Source organism: Calypte anna, chromosome 12 (assembly GCF_003957555.1).
Source record: "Calypte anna isolate BGI_N300 chromosome 12, bCalAnn1_v1.p, whole genome shotgun sequence".
NCBI classification, from domain to species: Eukaryota; Metazoa; Chordata; class Aves; order Apodiformes; family Trochilidae; genus Calypte; species Calypte anna.
The window spans coordinates 17965313-17973658 of NC_044258.1; positions in this window are offsets into that span (position 1 = coordinate 17965313).

Below are 8346 nucleotides of genomic sequence, written 5' to 3' on the forward strand. Positions count from 1 at the left end.
GTTTTTAGCAGCACTAGTGCCACCAGAGCAAAGACTTGCGGAGGAACCTTGAGGTATTGGATCCATTTATATATCTGCAGTTTGTTTTGGGTTTTTTCCAATGCAATAAAAAAAATGAAATCATGCTTTTAAGCACCTTAATGCTAAAAGTGTGCCTATGTTTAGAGGTTGGATTAAAAAAAAACCAAACCTTTTGCATCTCTAAGCAGATCTATTTTGTCAGAGGCATCAACACACCTCCAGATACCCCAGATACCTGGGTGTGAAGTTGTGGCATTGAATCTATTTTCATAGTTTGTATTTTACTAAATCTGTGTGCCTTAAATTCCATAATTACATGAATTTCAGAGCATGTTTGTGTATTCAGCTGTTTGTTCTGCTTGCATTTCTGAAGGAAGTTTGTTGGTTAAACACCAGAAAACCAGGCAGCAGGTGCTTATTGTGTTCATGGGTGTATTTCCTATTAAGAAAGCCAACTATTATATGGAACTAGAATATACATAGAAAATATAATGGAAGGTTACCTTTAAGAATACAAGGTGAAGGTCAACCCTTAATTGTGCTCTTGGTATTAAAATAAAAAATGCTATCTTAGGATTTCCTTAAAGTATCTGAGATGCTGTCAGCCTTGATTTTTAAACCTCAGGGACTACTTTAATGCTTTCACTAAGGATAGCTTCATAATGTAGCCTGTATGTGGGGTTATAAAGATTAATACATAGAAATTAAAATGTTCATTTGATTCAGTGATTTCTATTTTTTAAATCATCTTGGATCTAGTGCTGCCTTGAGCAAGATAAACTTTTTCCAATTTTAAATACAAAATTTATGTTCTGAAGGTTTCCAAGGCTAAAGCACCTCCGTCTGCAGCACTGAATCTGTCGTTTTTAGAAAACATTTCAGCAGGAAATGCTCCTGGCTGGAAAAGTGAATTTGAATTGCATTTCAGTTCCTGCCTAGCCTAGGGGAGGCAGAGAACAGGCTGAGAAATATTTCTGCTGCTGCTTCCCTCAGTCAGACAGACATTTTCTGTTGGTTTTCACTTGAGCAGTTCACTGAAAAGCTGCATTGTGACCCCAGCAAGGTTGTTCTGGGTCTGGTATAAAAGCAGCTTTTATTTTTAGCTCCTTTGTTAATTGCATGATTGCTTTTCTCCATCCATGTTCATTGCAAACAACTACAGTCACAGTTCTTAAAACTCCTCCTGGCCTTTGGAGATCCTGTAAGTGGTGATGGGAACTACTCAAGGCTGGGCTTTCACTATGTATTTTTATTCCGTGGTCAAATCTCAAATTGCTGAACTGTGTCCCCACAGGTAAAGAGTGGAGAAATCCTGAGAGCTGCTGAACACGTTTAATGGTGGCTGTGGCTGCTGTTCCTGTGTGTCCCCTGCCTTGGGGATACAACAGGAAACTTGTGTTTAATGCTCCTCAGACCCTCGTTCTGCTGCTGCAGCTCCTTGTTAGAGCACTTTAGGAGAGGCTGTTCAGAAGGGCAGTGATAGGACAGGGAGCAATAGTATTAAATTTTTTTCTTCCTTATTTCTTGATTTCTTTCTTGACTTCTCGATTTCTTTCTCAGTTTCTTTCTGTTTCTTTCTTTCTTCCTTGATTTCTTTCTTGATTTCCTTCTCGATTTCTTTCTCAATTTCTCAATTTCTTTCTCGATTTCTTTCTCGGTTTCTTTCTGGATTTCTTTCTTGGTTTCTTTCTCAGTTTCTCGGTTTCTTTCTTTCTTTCTTGATTTATTTCTTGATTTCTTTCTCAATTTCTTGATTTCTTTCTTGATTTCTTGATTTTTTTTCTCAATTTCTCAATTTATTTCTTTCCCAATTTCTTTCTTTCTTGATTTCCTTCTCTCTCTCTCTCTCTCATTGAGTACAGCTTGGATGCCATGGAGGTCACCACAGCCCTGGAGCTTCCCCCAGCAAGAGGAAGGCTCAGGTGGCCAAGAAGGCCAATGGCATCCTGGCCTGTATCAGGAACAGCGTGGCCAGCAGGTCCAGGGAAGGGATTCTGCCCCTGTGCTCAGCCCTGGGGAGGCCACAGCTTGAGTCCTGTGTCCAGTTCTGGGCCCCTCAGCTCAGGAAGGAGATTGAGGTGCTGGAGCAGGTCCAGAGAAGAGCAAGGAGGCTGTGAAGGGATCCAGCAGAATTCCTGTGAGGAAGGGCTGAGGGATCTGGGGGTGTTGAGGCTGGAGAAGAGGAGGCTCAGGGGAGACCTCATCACTCTCTGCAACTCCCTGAAAGGAGGTTGGAGCCAGGGGGGGGTTGGGCTCTGCTCCCAGTCAGACAAGAGGGCAGGGTCTCAAGTTGTGCCAGGGGAGGGTTAGGTTGGATATTGGGAAGAAATTCTTTCCAGAGAGGGTGATCAGACATTGGAATGGGCTGCCCATGGAGGAGGTGGATTCTCCATCCCTGGAGGTTTTTAAGAAGAAACAGAATGTGGCACTGAGTGCCATGGGCTGGGAACCATGGGGGGAGTGGATCAAAGGTTGGACTTGATGATCTCAGAGGTCCTTTCCAACCCGGATGATTCTGGGATTCTGCGAAGGCTGCAGATTCCTGGGATGGGTGAGCAGGGTGAGGAAACTCCTGTGCAGTCCAGTTCCTGTGATCGGAAACCTGAGAGCAGAGAGCATGGAGCTGCCTCCTGTACACAGGGGGCAAAGAGCTGGGGAGAATTTGAGGCTGGGGAGATGCTGAGCCTCGTATTGGGCCGGCAAATGGAAACCTGCATTCCCCTGATGGCATTCGGGACTTGGCTGCTCAGGGGTTGCGTGTGGCACAGCAGCAGCTCCATTGCCAAGTGGAGGAGAGGTTGGTGACAGCTGACAGTGAAAATAAAACCCTCTGAGCTTGCAAACTGCGCTCCTTCCCCCGAGCTGGGCACTTTCTGAGAGCACACGGGGCTGTGAGAGCCAAGTGAGGGCTGGGCCGGGGGAGCAGCTCCCCGCAGCACCTCCTGCCCCACAGCTCCCGCTCTCTGCTGCCCAGAGGAGTCCCCGGGGTCGGGAGAGTCCCCGGCGTCCAGGGAGTCCCCGGGGTCGGAGATGTTCCCGGGGTCGTGGGAGTCCTCGGGGTCGGGGGAGTTCCCGTGATTGGGAGAGTCCCCGGGGTCGGGGGAGTCCTTGGGGTCGGAGGAGTTCTCGGGATCAGAGCAGTCCCCGGGGTGGGGGGAGTCCCTGGGATCGGATCAGTCCCCGGGATCGGGGGAGTCCTCGGGATCGGGGGAGTGCCCGGGGTCGGAGGAGTCCCCGGGATCAGAGCAGTCCCCTGGATCAGATCAGTCCCCGGGATGGGAGCAGTCCCCGGGATGGGAGCAGCTCCCAGGATCGGGCTCTCCCCATGCCCACGCGGGGCGGCGCGGGGCGCGGCGGCAGAGGGCGCTGCTGCCTGGTGAACGCGGGGCTGCGGCGCCATTTTGTGTCGTGCGGAGGCGCTGAGGAACCGCGGCGGAGGAGACGGCAGCGGGGGCGGCACCGCCTGAGGCACCGCCTGAGGTGTCCCGGTCCCCGGGGAAGGCAGCTGCCTGCAGCCCAGCCGCGGGGTTGTGTCCCGGGGACAAGCAGGTCCCTATAGCCGAGCTGGGGTCAAGCAGCTGGAGAAAAAAAAAAAAAAAAAAGTGTGAGGCGTCCGGCGGGGAGCAGAGGGAGGCAGCGCTGAGGAGAGTACCTGAGGTGCGCTGTGAAATGGTGGTGGAAAGGTCAGCAGCCTTCCTACAGCAACCCAGTCACACACATAGAACCTGCTCTCAGAGTCTGAGAAATCAAACTGATTTACCCCGGATTAGGAGATGAGCTTCCAAATTAAAGTGTTTTTTTTATTTAGGCTTAGTTTGTTTGTTTTGGGTTTTGTTTGTTTGTTTTGGTTTTTGGTCATTTGTTTGGCTTTGTTTGTTTGGTTTAGTTAGTTAGTTTGTTTTAGTTTGTTTTAATTATTATTTTGTTTCCTTTTAATGTATTTAGTTTTTTCTTTCTTTTTTTTAAGCTAAAAACCCAGGGCTACTCTTCCAATTTTAAATCCTGTCCCTTTAGGATTCTTTGCAAACTTCCATCTGCATCCTGCACCCTTGTTCAAGGGAAAGTGGAGCTGTTTCTGCACTAATTCCGAGGCTCCAGGAGGTGGAGCTTTACAATAAATAGATATTAGGATACAGTAAAACGGGCACTGGGGATGTTCCAGGGATATGGAGTTGAAAGATGAGTGTTGCACAATTTTTTTTTTCTCTGTCCCAAGCTGGAAAGTTCGGTGACTTCATTACTGTCCCTGCAGGTTTCAACAAGTTGAGTTAAATAACTTTGTTCTGGAGCAGGACTGGTCTTGTAAGGGATTCATGCTTGTCAATTGCACAATTTCCCAGCCCCTAAACCCCGCTGTGCTTTTTACCTCTCTGCAGTCCCCAAATCACACAAACTGTTGCAGCAGGACTGTGGAAGTGGAAGAGGTCTCAGGAAATCAGCCTGAGAAAACTTTTCAACCCTATGTCTGCAGTGAGAAGTGGCTTGGTCTGTTTGCTTTGCCCATGGTGTTCAGGAAAAGGAGTCATGGATTTAGATGACCATATAAAGGTCATATAAAGTGGTGGAGAAGTGGTGTTTCTCAGATTTCTCAAAGACCCTTTCCCAATGACTTCAGGTGCTCTTTGCTGAACTCCTGTGTTGCATTTCATTATCAACTTGTAAAGGTGATAAGGGGACAGGCTGGGTTCTCTATCATGGTAATGACTGTTCATGTGGCAGACAGAGACTCCTGTTTTCTCCTGGCATCACTCATCTCCCTGGGAATCATAGCAAGGAGTGACTGTCCCTGTTTACATGGGCCTCTCTCCATGCAATTACACACCAGGATATGGCCCTGGACTCCATAATTTTACTCGAGAAGTGATTTATGTAAAACCCTGAACAACCTGGGAGTTAACACATCTTTTCCCTTCCAAGGTGACTGCTCTGACCACTGGGCTATTTGGTGCTGCACAAACTTGCTCTTTTTGTTTCTGGACTTAACACAATTTTGAATATTCTCTCCTACTAGGAACAAATTAAAAGGACAATAAAAAAATCTTCTGTTATTACAAGACACTTATTTCTATGCAATAGAATACAACAAAAACCGCTTTGAACAAAAGAAATGCCTTGTTTTCTTGGTACTCTGATACTCTAGGAATATTAGAATAGATGTCTGCCTCTTGGAATCTTACCAGCCTCTTTCTACTTCTATTCTTTTGATTATTTATTCCTTTCTGCATTCTCTTTGAATTTCAACTCAGTCAAAGAGCTGTGCTCCATGCACCAAAGGCCCTTCAGATCTCTTTTTCTGACTACAGGTCTTGGCTATCTTGTTTAAATAGATGTGTTCAAAGGGGCCTGTGTGTGGCAGAGACTCAAACTAGGTGCAGAGCTTCTGCTTAGGGATCTGGCACTACCAGGGCTGAAATACTCCACAAAAACCAGACTTCTTCACTGTGTGATCTTAAAGGCATTCTTGCAGGGCTCTGTGGGTTCACAGAAGCCTTAGGCTTTTTTTCAGTCAGGGTGAGTACCGTCTAAAGGCACATAGAGCTGTTTTGAAATCTGTATATGAATATGGGGAGATGTGACCTCTTAGAAGTAAGTTACTCTGCAGTTGCTAAACAACCAGCTTTTAAACATAAATATTTTCTTCTCATCCATCTAAAATGTTTAGAGTGAGATTTTCACCTTTATATAGCTTTAAAGGCTTACTTCATTGATAAATAATAAAATGAAGTTTAAGAATTTAATGAAAAATATTAACCTAATCTTTGCACATTCATCAGAAATCTTCCCAAGAGGATCAGTATATAGATAGATCTTTTGCAGTGCCTAGCAATAAACTCTCACCTGTTTATAAACCTGGCTACTCACAGGTTTCCATAATAACACAAATAAAACTAGAAATTGAAAAAAACGGTTCCCCAACGAAAAATTGAGAGCTTTGAAAGCAACCCTTCAGGTGAGTGTGCAGGAGGGGTCTTTGCAACTAATATCTAATTTATTTCAGCTGGTGTGTGTGTCAGGTGGTATCAATTCGAGCTCATCAGTGTAGCAGTGGAGGAGAAGTATAAAAAGAGGCTGGCTTCCTTCTACTGTTTCTTTTCTGCAGGCAAGGTTGGGTGCTATCTGGTGGCATTCTCTTTCTTTTAGTAGAGTTTAGGGTTTTTTTTTCATTCAGTAAAGTTGCTTTTAGCTAGAAGGAAAGCAGTGTGATGTGGTGAGAGCTGATGCATTAACAAGTTGGCTGGAGCATTGACCTAATGAATGAAAGATGTGGTTTTAGAAGAAGAGGGAGCTGTAAGTATAAACCACCTTATAAATTGGGGTGTGCTGTCTGACAAAGGGGAGACTTTTAACCAGGGTCTCTTTTCCTTGGCAGAGTGATGCCCTGGGAGAAGGTGGTGGTGGAGGTGATGTGATGAAGAGTGTGATAAAGAGTGTCTGCTCTTCAGTAGTGCAGGAGGTGTCCCCCTTGCTAAGGAGGAATAAGTCCAGCTCTGAAGTTATTTGAGCTGAGTAATTCTGACTGACCAGAGTTTCAGACTGAAGACTCTTCCCTTCCCTCTCCTTGCTTTAGAATGGATGAAAAGAGAAGTGTTTGTTGTGTGTTAGTGCAGACTGAACTGGAGAGGGCTTGACACCTAGACTGGGTAGATGTGGAGGGCAGCTGGTAGCAAACTGGGACTTGGAGTGATGTGTGGATGAAATCTGAGGTCAACCCTAAGATCTTTGATCAGGCAAACTTGCTTGAGGGACAGTCTTGACAGAATTACAGATTAACCCTGAAAAAAAAAAAATTAGTTTTTGAAGCTTTCTCTTCCTAGCGGATTTCAATGTGGAGCTCCAAGTCTTGGAAGGCTTTAAGTTATGTGGTTTGCTCCATAAATGATACAGAGCAAATGTTTTATATAATTCCATTGAAGAGAAATGTGAGTTTGTTGTTGTCTGCTGCTTTTAAAAAAAAATGCTTATTTGATGGTGGCTACACAGCCAGTCTTTGGCTGGCTAATTGGTGTAAGCAGCCACTCCAGTGCCAGTGGTTGCACTCTAGATGTGCTTGAGTGTGTCTGAAACTTTTTTTAAGCTTGTGAGAAGACTGAGCAACTTTTTTTTAAACAGCATTATTTAAGTGAAGGCAATTCTTCTAGAAGAGAAAACTGATGTGGAAGGGGTGTAAGAGGCAAAGGAAAGGGGAAACTGGAGGTGGAGGGTTAAAAGGTGTATGTAGCTCAGACAACTTGTGGTAGAGTTGGAATCCAAACTCCTTAATTTCTGAGTAAGGGAGGCTTTGCTTTCCAGGGCTCAAGGCATGAAATGTTGTAACTTGATTCTGTCCTTAGCCATCAACTGGTGTGAGGCTGTTCAAAGGATCTGAGTGTGTCTGTGTGGTGTTTGCTAATCTAAATCTGCTGCAAATGGATGGAGAAGCTGGTTAACATCTTGTGTGAAAGGTTATTCTGGAGCTGAAATTGCTTTAGGTGGCTCAGCTGTATTCTGTCAATAAAATGTGCCATCAGTGGGGGAATTGGCAGTAAAGCAGCTTCTGTGTGCTTGTTAATGGAAAGCACGTTTGAAGGGCAGCAGTGGAGTGTTTGGGAGATGCAGTCAGCAACTGTATCATTTTCTGGGGTTTAGAATTTGAATGTGTTTAATTGCAATGGGCTGATATGATTTATAGCTTGGATGTGATTCTTTTTCCTTTCTGTTGGCCAGTTTAAAGTGAGCTGTGTGGTGCACCTGTGCTGCCATGCTAGCTAGCTCTGTGAAGGGAAGAAAGCAGAATGCATTCCTAATATATTTAAGCACATGTTGGGAATACACCCTGTAACATCTCTGTAAAAGAATGTTGAATGTTTAAGCTTGGCATGGTACATGACATCAGGTCTTTCCATTCTAGGAAGATGAGAGGGAAGGAAGAATTTTGCTGAATAGTGAACTTGTCAAACTTCAATTTGTAGTGTTGATTTCTGTCCCCAACTTAAGCACGTGAGCCAGGCTGCTCCATGGTGTAGCTCTGCTTCCTCAAAGGGCAATTAAAAATCACTCCTGATAGTCATGCTGTAGGCTGGTGCCTTGTGCATATTTTTAAAGGTTTTGTTTGGTTTTAATTTTGAATAAGAAAGGATTATCTTGAAGTTAAGGCACTGGGAATCAAGAGCTCTCTATGTGCTTCTTGGTTTTGATGCATGCTTTCCATGTCACCTGGGGCAACCTATTTTTTTTGTTTGTTTGTTTTCCTCCTTCCTGCTTATCCTGTCTTTTTAGGCTACATTGACAGGGATTTCCAGGCTTTTTCTGCATGGTGTTTCTGCCATCATAAGGCCTGATGTTGGT